The following is a 25,206-nucleotide window of genomic DNA, read 5'->3' on the forward strand; positions in this document are numbered from 1 at the left end:
ATTTCCTGTCAGAAGGTGAGACTTCACACCTGCTCCACTGAGCAGTGCAGGATGTTTCTGGGGCTCTTGGGCTTACACTAGATATTTCAGTTGTGCTTCATCCTTTCTGAGGACTGGGTGGTGAATCTCTAAGTGCAAGCAGCTGTGGATACCACTATAGCATAAACAAATTACACATGTATATGCATGCATAAATATGTTCACATATGTATTTTACACATGCTGTATATTTGTAGTTTAATGTCTAGTGGAGACAATAATCAGATCATATACAGTTTAGTCACATATGCTGTTATGTTATATACTTAGTAAATGTTTATTTTTTTAAGCAGTGACGTTAATGACAGAGTGCCTTTGATTTCAGTATTGATGAATACAGTGAGAAACAAATTTTCTTATGTGAACTCATCACAAAATGCATCTAAAAGACTGGATAAAAGTACTCAAAAGATTCCCACATTGCATGTGGAAATGATTGTCTACTGCTGATCTGAGGCTTGTGTACATTTTGTATTTAACCCCTTATCAACCTGTCAGAAGTCCAATAGTTCCTTCAGTACGGAAACTCAAGCCTCCTTTTATTGGCAGTAATTTCTCCATTTCCCACTGAAACCAAAGTGAATGGAGAGCACTGATATTACAGTGAAGTCTTTAATGGTCATACTGAGAATAGCATAATATTTTTCAAAGAGATTTCAAAGATGAAATCATTTGAAATTTGAGCATTTCCACATCTCACTACTGTATTTACTAAAAGTGACTGCTCTTGTTAGATTGATTTCCTATATAAATAATAAAATGTGGAGTTTCAAAAAACAAACAAACAAACAAAAACCTCTTTAATAAAGTTTAGATCAATAGGCACTGAAATTAATATCATAGAATCGTAGAATCATTAAGGTTGGAAAAGACCTCCAAGATCATCTGGTCTAATCATCTCCATACCACCATTATCAGCCACTAAAACATGTCCCTAAGCACCAAGTTCAACCAACACCCCCAGATCCTTTTCCTCTGCACAGCTTTCCAGCCACTCTGCCCTAAACGTTTCATGGGGTTGTTGTGGCTAAAGTGCAGGACTCAGCACTTAGTCATGTACAACCTCATCTCATTGGGGTCTGCCCATTGACCCATCCTTTCCAGGCCCCTCTGCAATGCCTTCCTACACTCCAGCAGATTGACACTTCCCCCCAACTTGGTGTCATCTGCAAACTTACTGAGGCTGCACTCAATTCCCTCATCCAAATCATCAATAAAGATATTAAAGAGGATGAGCCCCAACACTGACCCCTGGGGAGCACCACTCCTGGCTGGTGGTCACAACTGGATTTCACTCCATTCACCATTGCTCTCTGGGCCTGGCTGTCTAGCCCATTTTTAATCCAGCAAAGAGCATACCTATCCAAGCTGTGGGCTTCCAGCTTCTCCAGAAGAATACTATGGGAGACCATGCAAAAGGCTTTGCTGAAGTCTAGGTAGACTACATCAACAGCCTTTCCTTCATTCACTAGCAGCTCACCCAGTCATAGAAGGAGGAGACTGGTCAGGCAGGACTTGCCTTTCATGAACCCATGCTGACCGGGCCTGATCCCCTGTCCCACATCTGCTGCATGCTTGCATTCAAGATTCCATCACCTTTCCAGGCACTGAGGTCAGGCTGACAGGCCTGTAGTTTCCCAGGTCCTATTTATGACCATTCTTATAGATGGGTGTCACATTAGCAAGTCTCCAGTCATCTGTGACCTCTCCGGATGACCACAAATGCTGATAGATGATGGAAAGCAGATCCACAATCACATCTAACTTCCTCATCACTCCTGGGTGGATGAGGGTCAGAACTCCTAGTGACTAAAATAAAAGCAAGTCAAAGTGCTGTGCAGTCAGAATTACTGTAAAGTGGGCAACCATTCCTTTCCCTCCTTCCCCATTCTCTCTGTGTCTTTCTATCAGCTGTGTGATCAAGTCATGGAGATGTGGAAATGTCAACCCTGATGCTAACTGAATAAGACATGGCTGGAGCCAGATGGTTTGCAACATTTGTGGAAAGAGATTGAAAGTAGAATTTTGAATGTCATCAAGACTGCACACTAAAAATAAATATAGCTGATCATGCAAATCCAATAAAGAGATTAAAAAAGAAAGGAAGGAAGGAAGAAAGGAAGGAAGGAAAAAAATAAAATAAAACTGATAAGTACAACATTTGAAATGTATGAAAAAGTATTATTATATTTAAAACTGTTATTAGAATAAATTATATTTTTGACTTATATGTCATTTTTACTTTAAAAATTTAAATTAATTTGAAAATATCCTCTGAGAGATACTAAAGGTATATCACCAGATTACCCATTCTCTAGTTGGGGTTTCCTCAATCTAATCTTCAGTCCAAGCTCCTTAATCAAAGCACATCATGTAGGTTTTGCATTGAGGGGCCATTGACCTGCTCTCTGTTAGTGAGCAGCAACAGCGAGAAGAAAAACTGAATTGAAAATGTGGTGAACATAGGGAAAGTCTTCTGTTTCCAGGAGAAATTAAGCTCATTTGTCTCTGAAGATAAAAGGCAGAAGAAATTCAAACAAGGAGTGTACAAGACGTGTATGCTTATGCCACAGAATTCAACTATATTGGTATTCTGCTTGTGATCATTTAATCTCAAATATTCTTACAAACTTAAATCCTTGTTAAACATTTCAGTGATTAGCTTCCAAATGAACAAAGAAAACAGGGGAGGAACAAATCATTATTGATAAGTATATTCTCTGTTTTACCCTGGATGAGTATACTGAACTGTTAATGTCAAATCTGCCCATGGTCTGCCTGTTAGACTCATGAACTGCTTTTTTATTCTGTCATGGAGTTCTGCTCTTGAGATCAACCAATGTATAATATAGGCATTGGAAATTTATATGTAGTTAGTTAGTTAGAGAATTTTCTATCAGGGAGGGTTAATCTTCCCAGGGTTTGCTTGCTAGAGATACAGTGTCCTTCCTGAACCACACAGAGCTGTCTGTCACAGAGCAGGTGAGCTCCAAAATGTGATGGCAGAGTGCTCAGTGCTGCTGCATGGATTTGTGAAGATATTCTGCCTGACATGTAAGACAAGCTCTGCAAGCAGCTACAGCTGTGATGGCTAAGTGTTCCCGAGAGTCATATGTGATGCCACAAAACAGATGCACTGGGAACCGTATTTTATGGTGTTGCAAGAATTTTAGATGAGTTTTAGTGTGGCAAAGGCTTCATCATGTTGTAACCAGACTTATGCAAAAGAAGAATGTGTTTTAGGGGAGGTAATTCAAAAAGCTCACTTTATCACTGCAAAGACTTGATTATATCTGAATGTACTGTTTGTCATGAATACTTCTGTTCTGTTGTCTATATAGTTCCTACTATATCTGTGTCTATACCTGCATCTGTGATAAGTATTATAATTATTTCATCCATATGGTATACAATGCAGATTTCCTAGTTTAATGTAGAGGGATATAGTCACACAACTCTTTCATACTAACAGAGGTACATGGCCAAAGACTTTACATCTAATGTTAAGTGATTTCCTAACAGCTTGCCCTGTCAAAGAAAACTCTGTATTTATATTTAATAATCTTAACACTCGTGTGGAGATATAAACATTTTGAAATTGTCTGATGGAACATGATGTTCTGATCTTTTCATAGAATCACAGAATCACTGAACTGTAGGGGTTGGAAGGCACCTCGAAAGATCAGGTTGGGTCCAACCCCCCTGCCAAAGCAGGTTCCTCAGAGCAGGCTGCCCAGGTAGGCATCCAGACAGGCCTTGAATATCTCCAGAGAAGGAGACTGCACAACCTCCCTAGGCAGCCTGTTCCAATGCTCCGTCACCCTCACTGTGAAGAAGTTCTTTCGCATGTCAGTGCGGAACTTCCTGTGCTCTAACTTGCAGCCATTGCCCCTTGCCCTATCCCCACAAACCACTGAGAAGAGGTTGTCTACATCCTTCTGTCCCCCACCCCTCAGATATTTATATACACTGAGGAGATCCCCTCTCAGTCTTCTCTTCTCCAGGCTGAACAGACCCAGGTCTCTCAGCCCTTCCTCATAAGGAAGATGCTCCAGGCCCCGTATCATCTTTGTGGCCCTCCGCTGGACTCTTTCCAGGAGATCCCTGTCTTTCTTGTACCGGGGAGCCCAGAACTGGACACAGTACTCCAGGTGAGGCCTGACCAGGGCAGAGTAGAGGGGGAGGATCACCTCCCTTGACCTTCTGGCCATGCTCCTTTTAATGCATGCCAGGATCCCATTAGCCCTCTTGGCCACGAGGGCACAATGCTGGCTCATGGTCAACCTGTCATCCACCAGGACCCCACAGGTCCTTCTCCTCAGAGCTCGTCTCCAGCAGGTCGTCCCCCAGCCTGTACTATACTTCAGGTTGTTCCTTCCCAGGTGCAGGACTCTACACTTGCTCTTATTAAATCTCATTTGATTTCTTCCTGCCGATCTCTCCAGCCGGTCCAGGTCTCACTGAATGGCAGCACAGCCTTCTGGCGTGTCAGCCACTCCTCCTCCCAGCTTTGTGTCATCGGCGTACTTGCTGAGGGCAGACACTATTCCCTCATCAAGGTCGTCAATGAAGATGTTGAACAAGACTGGACCCAGCACCGACCCCTGGGGAGCACCGCTAGTCACAGGCCTCCAGCCAGACTCTGCTCCGCCGATCACCACCCTCTGAGCTCAGCCAGTCAGCCAGTTCTCAACCCACCTTGCCATCCACTCATCTATCCCACACTTTCTCAGCTTTGCTAGTAGGATGTCATAGGAGACAGTATCGAAAGCCTTGCTAAAGTCAAGGTAGATGACATCCACCTCTCTTCCCCCATCTACCCAGTTGGTGATGCCATCATAGAAGGCAACGAGGTTGGTCGAGCACAACTTCTCCTTGGTGAATCCATGCTAACTACTCCTCATAACCTTCTTCTCTTCCAATTGCTTGGAGATGGCATCCAGAACAAGCTGCTCCAATACCTTTCCAGGGACAGAGGTGACACTGACTGGCCTATAGTTTCCCGGATCCTCCTTCCTGCCCTTCTTGAAGACTGGAGTGACATTGGCTATCCTTCAGTCTTCAGGCACCTCACCTATTCTCCAGGACCTTTCAAAGATGATAGCGGTTCAGTGATCACATCTGCCAGCTCCCTTAGCACACACGGATACATCCCATTGGGACCCATGTATTTGTGTGTGTTAGCCAACTCAGACACTCCCAAACCACTCCCACGTCCACCAGGGAGGAGCCCTCCATTTCCCAGACCCTTTGTCCTATTGCCAAGGGTGAGGAGTCCTGGGAGAGTGTCCTTGAAGCAAAGACTGAAGCAAAGAAAGCATTCAGTATCTCTGCCTTCTCAGCGTCTCCTGTGACCAGGACACCCTCCTCATTCAGCAAGGGACCCACATTATCCCTAGTCTTCCTCTTGCTGTTTACGTACTTGAAAAAACCCTTCTTATTATCCTTTACCTCTTTTGCAAGCCTCATTTCTAGGTGGGCTTTAGCCTTCCTTGTCACGTCCCTGCAGGCCCTGACAACACATCTATACTCCTCCCAAGAGGACAGGCCCTTTTTCCACATTTCATAGACCATCCTCTTTCTTTTGATCTTCTTGATGAGCTCCTTGCTCATCCATGCGGTTTTTCTGCCCTCCTTCCCTGATTTCCTATTCCTCGGGATGCACCAATCCTGAGCATGGAAGAAGTGCTGCTTAAATGTAGCCAGCTCTCACAAGCACCCTTGCTTTCTAGTAACCTATCCCATGAGATATTCCCAAGCAGGTCCCGTAAGAGGTTGAAGTTGGCTCTTCGGAAGTCCAGGGTAGCAATCCTGCTTTTAGCCTTACTTCCTTTGCCTAGTTCCATCTGGAACTCCACCATCTCATGGTCACTGCATCCCAAGCTGCCCCAACCTTCACATCCCTAACAAGGCCATCCCTGTTGGTAAGAATGAGGCCCAGGAGCACCCCCCGCCTCGTTGGCTCCTCCACCACCTGTGTCAGAAAATTGTCCTCAACGCATTGTAGGAACTGTTTGGACTGCTTGTGCCTGGCCAAGTTGCCTACCCAGCAGATGTCTGGGTAATTGAAGTCCCCCATGAAGACCAGTGCTCGTGATTGTGAGGCTACTAGCAGCTGCTCGAAGAAGGCCTCATCGACTTCCTCCTCCTGATCTGGAGACCTGTAGTAGACCCCCACCACCGTGTCTCCCATACCAGCCCACCCTTAATTCTTACCCACAAGCTCTCCACTTGTCCTTCATCCTCCCCCAGCTGGAGCTGGGTACACTCTAATTGCTCCCTCACATAAATGGCACCCCACCTCCTTGCTTCCCTAGCCTGTCTTTCCTAAAGAGGACATAGCCCTCCATGACTGCGTTCCAGTCATGGGAGCTGTCCCACCACGTCTCAGTGATTGCAACGAGATCGTGGCCCTGCGACCGAACACAGATCTCAAGCTCATCCTGTTTATTTCCCATGCTCCATGCATTGGTGTACAGGCACTTTAGGGAAGTAGCAGGTGCAGTTACCCCTAGGGGGATGCAAGAAGATTCTGGCTGGTGGATCAGGAACACTACCTTCTTTGAGGAGCCCTCAGACAATCCTATGGTAGAGCTCAGTTTTTCCCTGTCTTCAACAGTGACAGCAGTGACAACTTCCCCCAGACCTTCTCTGTCACCTTTAGCTCCCCTCCCTTCCCCCATCAAACCTAGTTTAAAGCCCTGGTAATCAGCCCAGAGAGCTTGCTCCCCAACACACTTGCACCTTACTTGCTTAGTTGGTGTCTGTCCGTAGCCCACATACCCGGCCTCTCAAAGGACGGCCCAAGATCAAAATACCCAAGTCCCTGGTCCAGACACCACCCCCTCAGCCTGTCGATCATGTTGATCATCTGATTCTTTTCACTCTCTCACTTTGTCCAGGACATATTTCTTCCTTCATTCTTTTTCTTCCTTCCAGTCTAGAAGAATCACTTTTCAAAGACTTATATAGCTATTTTTCAACAGTGTATACATTTGGCAATGGAGGATTCTACAAGATGGCCAAGTGAGTCAGTACAAAAAAGTATTAGGGAATTACGATATAATTGTTTCTGAACTGATGTGAGAGAGATTTTTTTTCGTATTAATTGGATATTTCCAGCCCAAAAGAACGACTGTAATGACTCTGGCCAGCAGATGGTGAAAGCGAAAAGGGAAACATGCTTTGTATAACTTTTCTTGTTATAAAGATGATTGGTTGACTCAATTGTCCTGCTCAGATAAATTATTTGCATCGCTCAAATTATGTTCTATCTGAAGCTTGCATACAAAACAAACAAACAATCAAACAAACAAACAAAAAAACCTGCAAGAATAATGTATCACATGACATAAGGCATGGTGAGATGCCAAGGCTAAAGAAAGGCCACTAGAAAAAAAAACAAACTAGCAAGAAATCTCATTCTTCCTTAAGCAATTTCTGGAGATTTTACTTTCTGCCAGCAAAGACATAAAAGCAGATGATTATTAATGCGTAATCAACACAAAAGCATGATATGCTTTGCTCTAAAATCGACACAGTTTAGATAACAATGAATATTTTTTGATAGAGCCTTCTTATTGCAGGCCTGTCAACTCACCTGGCTCAACTATTTACTTCAATTGATGGCAGAGCACAGAACCTAAGGACAGTACAGATTTACTCAGAGTCCTTGCAGATATCCATTATGTTGTACCCCCTTGATGCTGACCACAATCACTCAGGAGTTACTAAACACAAAAAGTCTTGTTCTCTTCAAACTAAATAGAATGATAACAAAAATTATGGATCTTCAGCACCAACTCATTAGCTCTAGAGATTCACTGGGTTGTATTGCACTGATCATTAACGTAAACATTACTTACACTTATACTCTTTTTATGCTCCTTTTCATGGAATCCTTCTATCCTTTTGCCCGCTGCCAAACAACATCAATAAAGAGATAACTATACATTGAATAGAGTATCATAGAAAGAACTTGGGAACCACTCAACACAATAAAACACATGGGATTTTTTGCAGATAAAAATATTTAACATGTCCATTGTCCTACTCTGAATAGGTAGAAAAATAGATTGAAGACTATAAGTCTTCCTCTAAGAAATCGTGAGAGAGATGACAAGGAGTGATGATTCTTGTTCGGTATCAATTCTTACACTTTCACACTACAGGAATCTCATTTTATTTCAGAAATTGTTGTGCCAATAATAAGGCTTTTAAAGGGAGCTGGACACAATATACATCTGGCTGCAGGAAAGGAACAAAAAAGTATAAGGAGACAGAATGAACGTACCCCCCTGCTGGAGTAGAATGAAAAATAATTTCACAAGGTATGTTCACTCATGACCATTACAGAATGATTTTTCTGAAAGAAGAGGTAACTTTGACAGCACATGAATTCTTAGTGGACTTTAGTAACCTGAGTGCTTCAACTTGGACATAAGGTAAAGTGTCAGAAGGGAAGAAAATATCCCTTTATTATAAGGGATTTTACACAGGACTAAATATTTGTAAATGAAGAAAATTAATAAAGACAACTATATGACTTCAGATAAGATATATATCAGATTCTTCAAGAAGACAAGGGAGCTAGAATCCAGCAGGATCCAAACAAACTAAGCAGGTACTAAACTATATACGCTTTAAACTACATGCTAGACTAAACGTGTACTAAATATGACAAAACATATTGAAACAAACCTAGGTAATCATCAATTTTAACCCACGCAATTAACAGTAGCTTCATAACAAGCAATATATCCAGACAAGCTTCTGCTGTAAGAGATGGGTGAATAAGAAGCTATTCCAAAATTTATTATTCATGAAGAACAGTAAATTATTTTAATTGCATTTTCTGCATTATGAATTCTCTAAAAAGTGGTGCTGAAGGCAAATGAATGGCCATCAAATGTGTGATCATTCATACCAATCCATTTTTTTCCAATAAACTTATTTTTTTTTAAATTATAGGGAAAACATAATTATAGAGAAGTAAGTTGTGAAAACTATGAAGAAGACTTTGAAGACTACTCAAGAAATGACCATTTGCTCCAGAAGGACATCAGAAGCCTCTTCAAAGCAAAAGCATGTTGCCTGCATTAAATCTTTAGATCAGCCCCAGATAGTAATACCTGTCTTTAGAAAGTTTGTTAAAATGCTTTCAATTTCAGTACTAATTAATATATACTTGTGGGCTCTTCACTTTGCACAGTCATGGAAATAGTTTTATTCTGAGTAAACGAATATGAGAATCCACTAAAACACAATGAATGTGAATATTTTTTTTTTTTATTTAATAATTAGAAAGATAATTCAATGGCTTGGCTAAGCAAAGCTAGGTAAAGCTTGACCTTCAGGATGCTTAAAACTGTTTTGCATATGAATTAGTATTTTGGGTATTTTATAAAACTTCAATGTGTTGACACGTTTGTGTCTCAAGTATTTTAAAAGCATTTAAATGTAATTTCAGTTATGTTTTCACTGAACAGATGTTTTAAAAAACACAGCTTTTATGGACTCTAATAAATATTATTTTTCCTTTTCTTATAGACTAAGGAATCAAATCTTGTGCTGAACATCATTGTCTACAAAGGAAGGAGAGAACCACTAGGAAAGTCCCTGAGCCCTTTAACATTGCCATTCTAAAATTCTGAGAGGTGCTAAAACTCTCAGAAAGGGACTAGAAAACCTCTAGATGTTCTTTTTCTTCCTATACTCTACAACTGTGTACATTATTCCTGCAACCATTAAGGTTGCCAGTACAAAATATAAATGGGAATCCCTAGCAGCTTTCCAAGCAAGGTGTCTAGTCATTTTTCTCTTCTGAGGTTTAGTGACATTATAAGCTTAAGCTTATGCCTCATGTTAAAAGGTTTTTGTTTATTAGTTTGTTACAATTTTAGATTTGTATCCTTCTTAGTAAGTTGTCACAAAGGTCCTAGCCCCAATACCAATAACATACCTTAATGGACTGTTTCTAAATGCCAGTTTGCTGTGAGAATGACAACAGTACTGTCTGTACAGTGGAGAAATGCTTAGCCTGCATTAAGTCCATACTGCTTCGATTAAACTGCTATCATACTAGACCAGTTATTTTAAAAATAGCTTAGCTGTGTAAGTTTGTGACTGAAGTATAGACCCCATCATTGAATAGTCGATTAAGATGGATTTCATCATAATCAAAAGATGCTAAGCCTAAGGAAAAAAAAAAAAAATCAACACAGCATCTTCTAAGTTGGATTCTCATGAAGGGCACAAAAAATCTTAGTGAGGGGAATTTATGCCAAGGAAGGTGATTTAGCACATGTGGAAATGTGTCCAATGTTCTCTGAGAAGGGCACCTACATTATTTATGTTGAGCTAGAGATCTAATCTGTATGGGACCAAGCTTTGGTGAGATGAACCCCTCTCAAAAGTCTTTCGAAATGGAAATGTCAGTAGGCATTGTTTGCTAAGCTAATGTAGTTTTTTGGGTAAGCAAACAAGAAAATTACATAAAAAGAGTTAAAAGTATAGCTACTGTGAGACATTACTTGCTTAAATGAACTTGGGCCAAATGTTGGTTAACAAGGTATCTGTTGTCTTTATTACTATAGACTTCCTGCCATCATATATTTCTTAGAGCTATTGCTGAAAATCATATGCATACAGAGAAAAAAGTAAAAGCCTCAGGGCTAGACAATGGTTTATTCAGCCCACAGGGAAGTGTATTGATCCTCTTTTGGCATGGTATGCCACAGCCAACAGTGTTTAGTGGACAGGAGCATTTTCAGAGATGTATTCCTTCATGCTGGTGACCAGGAAGACCAGGAGCAGGTCTCCCTAAAGTCCTAAGTTTTTCTCCACCTATAGTGTACTTTCTGACATAAAATGTAGCAGAAAGAATATAATATTTTGGATGTAGATTGAGGTCATTATTCTCTTTTGGGAAGCTGGGAGACTTAGAGAGAGGCTAAGAGTGACCCCCTAAGTTACCATCTTGGGTTGTTGGGGCAACACCACTGCTCCACACACTGGGCTAACCTGGAAGCAGTTGTAATGAATGCCCTCCAGCAGCTGTAGCAGTTGTAATGAATGCAAGTTTGTCACTTGCACCCACCCTTCCTTTCTTATTAAAAGGGAGATGCATTTCTCATTTTAGTGAGGGGAGAGAGCTCTGCTGATTACATAGAAACTGGATCATGCTGCAGTACAGTTAATGTTACTGGACAGCACAGTGTTGCCAGCAAAATTAATCCCGGCAGTGGCATATCAAATCACCCCATTTCCATTTAGCATTCATTGGTATCATACACAGGCAGATATGGATTCTGTCCATGGAGTACTATTTGCTTTTGAAGTCTTTCTTTTTTTTTTTTTTTAATAATAATAATAATAATTATTATTATTATTATTATTTATTCCTCTATACTTCATGTATTCGGCAGTAATACAAGATTTCTGTTTAGGAATGAATTTCATTTAGTTGCTGAACATGCATCAGCTATACTGCTGATCAGCAGTGTGGTAGGGAAATTTTAGGATTTCTCTTCTGCATAAACCTCATCTCTTTTTCTCTGCTTTGCCTGGCTGTTCATTTTTGACATGTAGCACCTTAGTTGCTGTAATTGTTTTGGAGATTGTTTCGATATTCGCTCTTTTGTTGTGTTAATAGAACAACTAGTCTCTCTTACTTTGACCTTGCATTATTTTGTCAAGGCTCTCAGGCTCCACAGCCTTCTGCACAGGCAAGGATAATTTTTGCAAAGCTTTAATTACAGATTAGCCCTTCCTGCAGCATTGGAAATGAATGTGTTTAGGCAGCTTTATAAAATAGGCCAGAGAGAAGTCCAACATTGCTATTTTATTTTATTTTATTTTATTTTATTTTATTTTATTTTATTTTATTTTATTTTATTTTATTTTATTTTATTTTATTTTATTTTATTTTATTTTATTTTATTTTATTTATTTTTTGATCATTCAATTGGTCGTTATTGGATTTAGCTTACCCTTGCGTTTGTCATGCATCTTGGAACAAGGTCAGATATTTATTTTTTCGCGTGTATTTGGTTCTGATTCTTCTCTGTTGATTCTGTGGTTAGGCACCACTAGATATAGCCCAGTCAAAACCTGTAGCTTTTCTTTGGTTTCCAATGTACAGTAATCTATTTTGACGTGTAGTTCATTTTTCTTTCATTGAAGTGTTTTCCACCAGAAATATAATATCAGATGCTTCTGGATATACCACAAAGTGAAAAAAATAAATAAATCTAGATCTGTCTCAGTATTGAGAATGTAGCATTTACCCCTATATAAGAATTTAAAGCCTGGAATGGAGACTGTTCAAACAGTATTGTGAGCTCAGAAATGATTTTTCAAAGGAGAATGGGGATAGACATGAGAATTTGAACACTTATGCAACATTATTTCTAGGGTTATTCTCACATTAAAATCCCTTTTATGAATATTCACATCATCACCTCAGTTACCTAGCACTTATCAGCTCTTAACCACGGTCTCTGGCTGAATTTTGTGATGTTTCAGAGATGTACTGCAGCTAAAACTTATACAGTAGAAACTTGTTCTCTTTAATGTTTTCTCTTCAAAATGTTTTACTCTTGCTAATTAAATTTTGTATGCTGTTAAATATGGAAGATTCCTTACAGTATGAAGATTTCATTCCATTTTAAGGTTAAAGATCGAAGACAAATTGAATTATCCATCTGATTCAGGCTTGTCTCTTTTGAATTTTCTGTTAGCATGTTTTAAAGGGAAGATATGAGATTATATGAGATTACAATTCTTCCTGAATTTTGCTAGATTATTGTTTTTGTAGGAAGTTGTTTCCAAATATAAATGTGTCATACAAGAAGATAATTCTGCTAATCAGATTTAAGTTTCCACAATTAAATTTTATGTTCCTCTTTAACTTTCATAGAAAATCTCATACCTGTAAGTATCTGTGAAATAACATTTCAGCAAGGGAAAGCAATATTTTCATATGCATGTACATATGTTTCAGTCAGATTTATTGTGTTTCAGGCTTCCAGCATGAACAAATGAGTCTGACACACTGTTTTTTTTGGGCGACAGTAAAATCTCCCTCAGCTCAAATCACATAATATATTTATAATCTCAATTGTAACTTCTGTTTATTTTGTTTGTTTGTTTGTTTGTTTGTTTTAATTAAACCACTTATTTTGTAAGATATTAACTATAAAACATAATGCAGATACTTTCCCTTCACTGTTTCTGTGTTTATTTCTAGCATAAACACCAGTCTTATTTTGAAAAAACAGCAAACAAAAAAACACATCAATAAAGAAAAAAATATATTACCTTATGAGGAAAAGAAAGAAAAATGTAGCTGTAAACAGTACTTACTAATATTTCTAGAGGATCTACTCAAATACTAAATGAAAAAAAAATTAAGGTCTTATTTTGTTCTAGAAACATTTATCATGCTTTCCTTTCTTATAACTAAAGCAATATCTTAAGGTAGATTAAAGTAAGCAAACAAAATAAAAGTAGAATAAAACTTTTTGCCAGTAGACCTGTAAACAATTAGGAAACTGATATGAATCCATGTTTCTGTAGGTGTGTTGTACTTTAGCCCTGCCAAGTACCACACAGCTGTTCATTCACTCTCCCCAGGTGGAATGAGGTAGAGAAAGGTAAAAGTGCAAGAACTCATGGGTTGAGATAAAGACAGTTTATTAGGTAAAGCAAAAGCTGCATGCACAAGCAAACAGAACAAAAACATTTGCTACTTCCCATCAGCAGACAGATGAGGTTCAGCCACTTCCAGGAAAGCAGGGTTCATCACACATTTCTTGGGAAGACAAATGCCATTATTCCAAATGTCCCCTCACTTCTTTCTTTATCCCAGCATGATGGTATGGGACATCCCTTTGATCAGTTCAGCCAGCTGTCCTGGCTGTGTCCCCTCCCAGCTTCTTGTGACCCCCAACATCCTAGCTGGCAGGGCAGCATGAGAAGCTGAAAACTCCTTGGCTCAATATAAGCCTCGCTCTGCAACAACTATAAACATTGTTTTATAGAAAATCCTGTTATCACCACTACTTTTATCAAAAATCCATCATACAAGCCTCTACAAAGAAAATTAATTTTACCCCAGCAAAACCATGACAAAGTGTGAGATGTCTGTTGCACTGCTGTGTGAGTTTTTTTTGACTACCTGTATCATGTGATATCAAGCTTTGTCCATTGAGTTTTTGCAGCCTATGTCACTTGAGTGTTTTTTTCATTTTTCTGTTTGCTGGTAAAGTCATATTGGCAAAAGCACTTGAATAGATATTGTATTAGCAAACTTTATTCTTGAGCATGAATCTATCTTATTTATTAATTTTTGACTATTTGATGTTAGCTAAATCCACAAAAGAACTGTTTCCAAGATGTATCTAAACATACTGGTTTGTTGCTATAGTTCTATTGGTATGACTACTTCTACAATTCCTTTTGATTATACATAGGAGCTCAGAAGAAAATTGGTATCTGTTGTCTTCCTCTCACATTCAAATTTCATAGCTTATATCAATAAACCAGTGAACAACCTCTCAAACTTGAACTAGCAGTTAACTAGCATTTTGCCTCAAATGATTTCAAGTTGTAATGAACAGTTGATAGCTGAAAAGAAAAATAGAAGAAAAGCCAAAATGTTAGTCTACTGTAGACTAAAATCCTCAGAAATATTTTCCCCTTCTCTGTTCTTCTTGATTACAGCCCTTGAAGTCCTTGTTGAGTATGAACCATTTTCTTGACACTACCATGTAAAAATACCACTTAGGAAAAATAAATGTATCTATTTACATGGCTCAGCTCTGATCTTTCTAAGGTTCTTAGGAAAGTAGGGCTATTTTTATTTTTTATTTTGTCATCTTTTCTGAAGTCATATAAAATTTCTTTTATGTTTTTCCTCTGAAACACTGGTGGATATGGTAAACTTTCATTCTCTTTTGAAAAATGTATAAGGTCAGTATGAAAAAAAAAAAAACACAACGTCTGTAAGGCCTGTGCATTGATATGAGTCATGTTGTCTAAGAAAAAATCTGAGTGCTATTAGCATTCTCTTACGTATGTTCAAGTTTAGAAAAGCTTTAATGTTTGTTCAGTTTTTCTTAGGCCTTGAGATTTAAGCATGGATTACAATATTCTATACATTTTCTACATTTTCTAGGAATGGGCTGCTGCAGGGAAAGGTGACTCCATCCCAGACAGACCCAACACAATAGTTTTTTGTTTGTTTGTTTGTTTGTTTTGCACCTCCTGGGAATGAGTGAATTTAAGCCATGCTAGTGATAGACTCTGAAATATATATATATTTAAAGCATGATTTCTTTATGAATTAAAAAGGCTGTAAATGTTTGAATGCTCTCTGAGGATATATTTATAAGATTTGTAAGCAATTAGTAGCACCTACAGAAATAATAAAGTGTCATGAATAAGACAAGTGCCATTCCTCCATAGATCACTTGGGCCCAATGAAATGAATATTATTCACCATGGAATAGTTCTATTAAATAGTTTTGAATCGGTTAGGTTTGGATGTATTAAGAATGGTTTATTGCATCATTGGCCACTACAAGCAATATGTTCATATCTCATACCTTGGTCAAGAATTGTTTATGATTACAAAGACATGTTTCTTCTTATTTTCTTTGGCATTATTGTGTCTGTTTCATCAACATGACACCAGATATAAAATTAGGGGAAATTAACAGGATGGAAATTGGATGGAAAGAGGATTCAGACTTTCTCCTAGTGAATTCTAAAAAAGCAGAAGCAATGTTTATCCACAGCAAATATGGAAGATATTTCATAATCTGTTTTTCAAATGGAACTTGTGACATGGTCCTGGAAAGTTCTATTGTACTGAGCAAAAATTGGACTTCAGCAGAGAAAGCCCAATTGCATTCATATGTTTTCTATCAATAGGTCAGGAACACTGAAAAATATAAAAGAAAAATGCTTTTAAAAGCCCACTACATTCCCCTTATTGCAAACACATACAAAAATTGTTCATTCTATAACATGGGATATTCTACACCTAACCACTTTTACCAGTAGACCTGTTTGTTTTATTCCAGTTACACAGAATGCCATATTCTGAATTCACCTGTGTCACACACCACCCGTCTTTCTGTTTTCAAACATTAATTCACCTTAGGGCCAAATCAGACTTTTATTGTCATTATGGCTTGGACAGAAGAACAGAAAGGGCAAATTTTCAAATTTGCATGGCCAGTTACTTACATGGCAGTTAATAAGAGTTGCAGGACCTTTCTCCCAAACCTCTGTTGTCACTAAGACCCTTGCCACTTTTTAAATTTAATTAATGCCTTTGTCCTTGTTCATATAAGAGAAATAATATTGATGGCATTGGAATGCATTCAAATTGAACTTCACAGATTTGTCTCTCTTGGGGCATCTGTGCTAGGTATGAAGTGCAGTCTTCAGGACCAGCTGGAATTTTGGACTAATGTCCTAAATGGGACTAGCTTATCTGTCACTGTTTAGCACCATAAGAGTTTTTATCTGGCTAGAAACATACATTAAAAAAACTGGTACAGAGAAGACATTTTGTTCTCTGATGAACCTTTTGTTCATCTCAGCTTTCTGAATATATTTTAGGGCCAATTGTTTTTAATATTTTCTTAAATGATCTGGATGCAGTACTCAAATACATATTAAATAAGTTTGCTGACTACACTAAATTAAGGGAAGCTGTTGACTCCCTAATGGGTAAAGAATCTCAACAAATTAGAGGATTAAGCAAACACCAACTACTGGATATTTAATGAGAGCAAGTGCTGGATTCTATACCTGGAATGGGGTAATCATGGGCATATATACAGACTGGGAGATGACAGGCTGCAGGGCAGTCCCACAGAAAGGGATCTAGGGGTTCTGGTTAACAGCAGGTTGAGTATGAGTCAACAGTGTGCCCTGGTAGCCAAAAGGGTCAACAGTATTCTATTGTGCATCAGGCACAGCATTGATAGCCAGTCAAGGGAAGTGAATGTTCTGCTCATTTGTCCTGTGATTGTCCTGTGGACTTGAGGTGAGACCGCACCTGTGATGGCATGGATTCAGCTCTAGTACTGTGTACAGTTTTGGGTGCCACAACATAAGGACATAAAACTACTAGAGAGCATCCAAAGGAGGGCAAGAAAGATGTTGAGGGCAGGATATACGAGGAGTGGTTGAAATGGCCACTTGGTGTGTTCAGCCTAGAGAAGAGAAAACTGACGGGAGACCTCATGGCACCCTACAGCTTCCTCATGATAGGAGTGGAGGGGGAGGTGTTGATCTTTTCTCTTTGGTGACAGCAACAGGACCTTAGGAAATGGCATGGAGCTGTGAGAGGGGAGGTTCAGGCTGTATATCAGGAAAAGTTTCTTCACCAAATGGAACAGGCTTGCTAGGGAAGTGGTCATGGCACCAAGGCTGCCAGAGTTCAAGAAGCATTAGGACCGTGCTCTCAGACACATGGTCTGATTTTGGGGTAGTCCTGTGTAGAGATAGGAGCTGGACTTGTTGAGGAAGTGTTGACCCCTTCCAAGTCGGGATATTCCATGATTTTGTGATTCTATGACATGAAAGTGATATAAATCTGTATTGGTGGACTTAGATGTCAGAGAGAATTCAAAACACTGATCTATGTTTGAATATACCTGTTTAAGTGGAGTAATGCCTGTATGACATGAGCCAACTCAGAGATCTTTATGAGAACCTGTGCCTGGCAAAGCTGAGCACAATCTGCCAAGGTGGCATGACTGAAACTTGCAGTGGGAAACATTCAAAACTTTTTTTTTTTTTTTTTTAAGGTTTGTGGAGCTCTCTGGTTCTCTCCGCTGTCAGAGGAGAATTTGAAGAAAAAGGTCTCTTCACATCCTCCTTGATAGGCTGTAGAAGCTTTTCAAATGTAAAAAAATGTTGTGGGAAGGAAAACCTAGCAAAGCCTGGTGAGCTTAGCAGGAGCTTTAAAGAGATTATATCCAAAGTTCACAGGCAGACTTAGCAAAAGTTGAACTTGACTGTTATCTTGAAAAGCTTTCGAAGGCGGGGATCATCAACACCACCATGGCTCTCATCTCTGGCAAACAATTTCAAGCAGCTTTACGTATCAGATAGTATAGCCTGGGGACGCAAGAAAGAATTTTCATGACTGCTGTTTCTTTATAGGTTTCTGATTCAGAAGCAAAGTTTACTACTGCTACATCTAGAGGAAGAAAGATTACAGTTAGATACTGAAGATGTATAAGGTCATTCTCCCAGTGTAGTCCATATTATTTTCAGTTGCAACAAGAGTAAATCTGAAATTATTATTTATTTATTTATTTTTTCTAGATCTAACTAAAGCAATAGGTGTGTTTGGAAGAAGTACAATAGGAAACTCTGACAAGGATGGTGTACTGTCTGCTCAGAAGGCAGATGCTATTGCTACCTCACAGTGGCTTGGTGAGTACATGAAATAAAATCTTGGATTTCAGCTTGTTCAAAGGGAAAACAAAAAACAAAACCAAACAACAACGACAAAAATAAACAATACCACCACGACACCTTTGTTGACAGTCTTATTATAAACATCAAAGACCGACTGAGTATGTTATCTGAAGTGATTGCTTAATGTTTTTTTAGTATTTGGTTTGTGGGACAAGTGACTGGGCAATATTCATTTCAAAAGACTGGAAGACAGAAAATGCTAATATTGTATGATTTGCTAAGCAAGCTCTTTTTAAAGTCCCCTGTGTTTTGGAAAATGAGAGATGAGGTTCATGGTCTTCATCCCTGGAAAGAATGAATAATGTATAATATCATTATGCCTGTCTACTGCAATGGTATGCACTACCACAAACTGCCAGACCAGCAATGTGGTTGACATAGCTGTCTTAAATGGCAAACACTTATATAGTTCTATATAAGATCACAGTCTTCCAGACTACTAATCTGTTACTAGTATTAAATACAGTTTTTAAATCAGTTATTCAAGGCAAAGGTCAACAGTAAAGATTAATTTGATGGTTTTAGATTATTTTTTTTTTTTTGCTATGTTGCATGTTATAAAACCAGTGCCTCAAGTGAGATTTCATGAGTATCTGAGAGCCAGATGGAAGCTCATTATATTCAGTTTGATCAAGCTCTCTCATAACTGATAACCTCTGCTCAAGCATTTTGGAGAATAATAACAAGAGTGACATGACAGTTCTGAAGAACATTTGCAGACTCAAGAAAATGTAAATTTTCTTATCTTTAATTTATTCTATTACATCAAAAATGTATGTAAAATTCAGAAATTTTAAGGGAAGAAAATAAAGTCATGATCTAATGCATCTAGATGGTGCATTTTTTATTTTTTTTTAACGTATATTCTGTTGTAGTGGCAAGAAGCTATCCCTAGAAACCATGCTGGACAGTGTATTTGACAGCTACATTCTCAGTATCTGTTAAGAAATTGACATGTTCATTTTAGGAAAAGGTGAAGACTACCTGACCTCTAACAGCAAAGATTCATACAAACACTTCCTCTGCCTTCCATTACATGCTGCTTTACCAGATCTCATATTTGCCAGTACTCAGAACAAAGACATGATGCCTAGGCTGTTTTTCATTATTAACCTAGTCATTAGAATTTAAGCTGCAGTAAGTAACTTCTGTTCATTTTTATGATGTGTATACTCAATCTACTACAAGGAAAAATGTTGAGACAATAAGTTTTCCATGCTTATCTTAGCATTTATATAGTTTATTCAACATTAAAATCAATGTGTACTCATAACTGGATGTATGACAAGGCTAGCACACACAGTAACAGATCAAAGGAGGCATTTACCTAAGTCTGTACATTTGGATAAGACATAAAAAGCTATGGTGGTAAATTTTCCAAATGATAATTTTAAACTAATTTTTCAAGTGCAGATTTATATAAATACCCTTGAAAGTCTAGTACAAGGACAAAATATTAAAATATGTAACTAATGAAATATCTCAAAGTGCTAAGAATACGATAGGTACATGATAATGTAGCTGCTTGCACCTGTAGTTTTCTTATCTATTTTAATCTATTTCAGTGCTCACACTCACAGGTAATTCAGATGTTTTTTAACAGACTGGGACTAAACATATGAATCAGTAGTCTGTCCATGACAATAAGAAATCTTAAATGTTGTATACTAAATGTACAGAATGAAACACAGATCCATTTCTTAGTCTTTATCCAAGAACCAAACCATATTTTACAGAAGTTAAGCATGAGCTAAATCCTGTTGCCATTGTAGTCTCTGAAAAGCTTACAGACTCTCACCTTTCAGTGAAAATCTTTTCACAAGCTGACAGCAAAAAGCTTTCAGATGAGAAATAAATCAGGTGCTGAATGACTGCAGTGCTACAGAAGCAAACTTTGAGATGTTTCCCATTGATTTTGATGAAGAAGGCACTTAGCGCCTCTTTGTAGTTTCATAAAGAACCAAGTGGCAATATAAAAATTACTTTGGGGCATACCTATACTTAAATCTCAGACACTGGGACACTAGAAATTTTGTTTGTTTGTTTGTTTTTAATACTTGATTGATGTCAGCATTCAGTACAGAAGGATTTTCACACAGCCAGAAAGGCACCATAATTGCTTCAGATTGAATAGTGGGTGCCTTGCAGATATGGGTACATTTTTTGTTTGTTTGTTTGTTTGTTTCTCACATAGCAAGCTACATACAATTTGTTTTGTTTTGTTTTGTTCTTGATCATAACAAAAAAAATTTACTAGTTCTATGAACAGCTGTATCATGTTTACTTTGATTGATTTACTGTAGTGGGTTGACCCTGGTCAGCAGCTAAACACCACGCAATCCCTCTCTTACTCCTCCTCTCTGCAGTGTGACAGGTGAGAGTAGTAAGTGAAGGAAAACAAACAAAAAGCCACCAACCAACCATGTGGTGATGTGGTGGAAAGGCTACCACAGGCAGACTGATGCCCAGCCGGTCTCCAAGAAACCAATACCTTGCAAGATAATCTCCTCTTAGTACTACTGCCCTGCCTGTCCCTGAGTTTTTATTGCTGAACATGATGCTATATAGCATGGAATATCACTTGAACAATTCAGGTCAGCTGTCTTGGTAGGGTCCTCTCACAGGTTATTGCCTCACCCCTGACTACTCTTTGGGGGGAAAAAAGCATTGATGCAGTTAAAGTACTGTTCAGCAGTAGTTAAAACACTGACATATTATCAGCACTGTTTTAGCCACAAATCCAAAACACAGAACCATATGGGTATCCATGAAGAAACTTAACTCCATCCTGGGAAGACCCAGTACATTTTCTTCCCTAGCAGAGGCACCACAGGCACTGACAATGACAAAGACAATGAACCATTCAAAACAGGATAGATAATGCAGCAGTAAGGATTGAGACTGACAGGTAGACATGTGCTAAAAACAGCAAAATTAGTAATTTTGTCTGGACTATTTATTTATTGTAGCACCATTTATTTATGGTGCGCAACCCAATTAATTTGGATCTTAAAAGCACACAACAAAAGAAAGTAAACCCATCTTTCTTACTGAAGTCTTTGAAAATAAGTAGCCAAATTATAAGCATACTTCAAGGTTTCCATATTTCATTGAGTTTTATTTTTAAATAATAGTTCAAATGGGGTTTACTGGACACTGATATGCTTATTGAAAGCCACTGATGGGAAATGCTGAAGGCGGAGGTAATATTAGGTCAATTTGTCACATATTATTTACTTCTCCATAAACTGTGCAATTGCTGAAAACACCTATTTAGAGCTTCTACCACAACCCTAAGTGTTTGAATTCAACCCTCATATAACTATATGTGTGTTATAATTATATGTGCATAGTGGGGAAAGAGGATGAATTAATGTTTCTGAATGATGTAAGGAAATTGATAACTGTACTATTCTGTTGGCTAAGTGGAACATCTGGAAGAGATGAAAACTAATGACATTTACACATAAAGATTACTTAATGAGTGCTTCAAGGCACGCTGTCTCCTCATGGGTATTGAATGTCCTCTTCTCTAATTTAATGAGATTTTCAAAAGCGTGGTGAAAGCAATGTGGAAGTACTTGCCACAGTTCCCTGGAGGAAAGGAATGGGTCTTAATGCTTGTAACTTAAAGAAGATATTCAGCATGATTATGAAATGAATTGCACTCAATGACACATTGAATTGCAAAAAAACAAACAAACAAACAAAAAAAAAAACAAAAAAAAACAAACAGAGTGATGTGGTCTTTCTAAAAGTCATTTCCCCCAGTAATCTGAATATCTGAATTTTCTCTCCCGCATGTATATTGCGGTTCAGGAGAGAAAAAGTAGAGTTCTCCTGAGCTGTCATAAGATTTCTAGGTGTCCGTTAGAGTCAGCAATGTGCGCCACTATACTGTGGAAATATGTTTATGTTGAGTTGATGTTCTTACTAATTTATTTTCTGCAGGATGCACCTTTATGCTTGATCATGAACATGGACAACCTGGGAAGCAATTTTAAAAGAAATGTCAAATGCATCTACAAATGTATGTCCCTTACAATGTCTGTGTGTCACTGGAGAATCATATCTTAGAGTTTGGATAGTATATAAAAATAAACTAATAGCATTATGTGATAGTCATTTCAGGAGTGGTGCTGAGCTTTGTTACTTTGGGAAGGTGAAGAGACAATTATGCCTTAGCAGTCAGTCTTCCCCAAAGTTTTTTGTTTCATGCAGAAAGCATGTTCTTACTACAAGACTGCATACATCTCACCAAAACTTAAATATTTTCAAATCAAGGTGTCTTTGAAACATAGGATGAATCGCTTTGTTGAAGTTTTCTCTCTTGATTACAGAGGGAGCCCAGAGAGTGCCTTTGTTTAGATGTTTATTTTCCCAGATGAACAAAGATAGATGTGAAATGTCTTCATCTGACTTGTGTCACTATGGAACAATGCTAGGGCTGCATGATACGATGAAATGTGACCTTCTGTCTTACATACTCTTGTATAACCAAAAGTCTAAGAAAAACAGAGTGGTTAATATATATAGTTCTTGTATCTTGCAAAGGAATGGTCCAACAATTCGTGTCAATAGGGGATAAGAGAACAAAGGGGTTTCAGAATAACTGCTAACTATTATGACTATTGCATGGGACACTATGCAAGTCTCTGATATATGGCCAAGAGATTAAGGAGAAGGGAAAAAGCTGAAGGACGACTAAAAGACAAAGCTTGCATGGGATGCTGCGCAAGTCTCTGCCAAGATGGACAAAGAAGAAGGACAAGGAAAAAGCCTGGGAGGAAGACTACGAGCCTTCAGCACGAGAGACCCCCAGAGACTGATACACATGTGCCAGTGGGAGGGTTCAGATTCCGGGAACTAATTATAATAACCCTGCCTTTTCTAGAAGTAGTAATGAATATGTATTAGCCTAGGAGCATAAAAATCATCCGCCTGATGTAACTTGTGTGCGTCTTGGTGGAGCAGAGATTGCTGGTGCACCCAGCGCTGTTTGCTTACCTCTATTCATTTAATAAATTGTAAACTTTGATTGTAATACCATTTGGGACTTAGCCATTTATTACAGTAGACAACATGAATCCAATCTCCAATGTCTTCTGGTATAGTTTGACTGAGATCTTTCTTATACTGTCTTAATCTTTTTGCTCTCTGGATGGCAGATTTTGTAGAAAGCCCTTGCTTTTGAATATGGGTATGTTCAAAGGGCAAGAGTTTCTCATGTGCTCTTATAATATGCCTATACGCTGAATTTGAAGGCTGTGTGCAAGAAAAAGCTGCTTTCCCCCTCCCCCCCCAATTTTTTTTCTTCATAAACAACTAAACCTTCTAAATGAGTTTTTTGTTTGTTTGTTTGTTTGTTTGTATGTGCATATATATATATATATATATTTATAAAAAATCCTAGTAAGATTAGACAAAGCTGGTCAAAAGGCAAATGCAAATTATTTCAGAGCCAGAGCAGCGCATAAAGATGTATCATTTGGCAGAGTAAGACGCCCTGCAGGCTGAGCTCTATTTGGGGATATAGATTATTAAGGTTCTGCTTGTTGCTGTGCTGGTCTAGACTGATTAAATAAGGGTTTGAAACTAATCTTCTGTTAGCTTAGCAAAGTTCCCCAGCCAGCCAGCTGTGTGCAGAAACACCCTTGTTTTTCTGAATCTAGAAAGAAAATTGTGTCTGTCTGACAACAAATTTGCTGACACATCTATTTTTACCTTGAAGGAAAAAAAAAAAAAAAAAAAAAAAAAAAAAAGTTGATTCCACAACAGAACCATCATGTTAAAGATGGTTCTTTAGGAAGATCACCTTGGAGCCTGCCTGAATTATCACACTAGTGACTAAGGAGTATAAGAAACTTATTTCTCCTCTTTTCTTTGATAACTGAAGATCCTGGAAAATTTCACAGGTCAATTTCCTCTCCTAAATCAGATAATAATGTTTTTAAAATGCTAGGATTTCTTGTGGAACAGCAATTCTGTAGATGAGAAGGCTCCTAGAAATTCTGTGTTAAGAGGATTTTGCAAGATTGGGTGCAGCAATACACAGCAGCTGGTCTAGTACAGAGATTCTTGGAACTACAGTAACTGCAATAAAAATTACATATATTAAAGATGCTTGGGAAAGAAATAAATTAGATATATTACATTATATCCTTTGAAGCAATATGCCAGACCAGGGTAATATTAAATGTCATCTTTTCCATTTGACAAAAGTAGTGATAGATTCAAACAAAAAGAAAACCTTAAGCCCATCACTGATCTATAAAATATATATTTCAGCTACAAATGAAACATTTTTTGCATTTTTTTTGCCATTTATAACACCTATTTAATATTTCTCAGAAAACAGGACTAAGAAGGATGCAAAGGTCTCCTAAGATCTGCACATTATTACTTTTGCAGCATTTAGTGTCATTTTCCTGTGCAGTATGTATTGATACTTACTAGATTTGCTCTCTTTTCACCTCTGTCAAGAACGCTCTTCTTGGATGTTTAGTCCTGTATAAGCAAATTTATTCCATGGTAGCTTTCTCTTTTGCTTCTCTCTCACACAGATATCTGTGCCCTATAGACGTATTAACATTTGGTATATTATGTACCTACATTGTTTTATTATTTATTTTATTATTGTATTGATTTGTAAAGTCCTTG

Source organism: Aythya marila (genome assembly GCF_965140915.1).
Source record: "Aythya marila genome assembly, chromosome: 3".
Lineage (NCBI taxonomy): Eukaryota > Metazoa > Chordata > Aves > Anseriformes > Anatidae > Aythya > Aythya marila.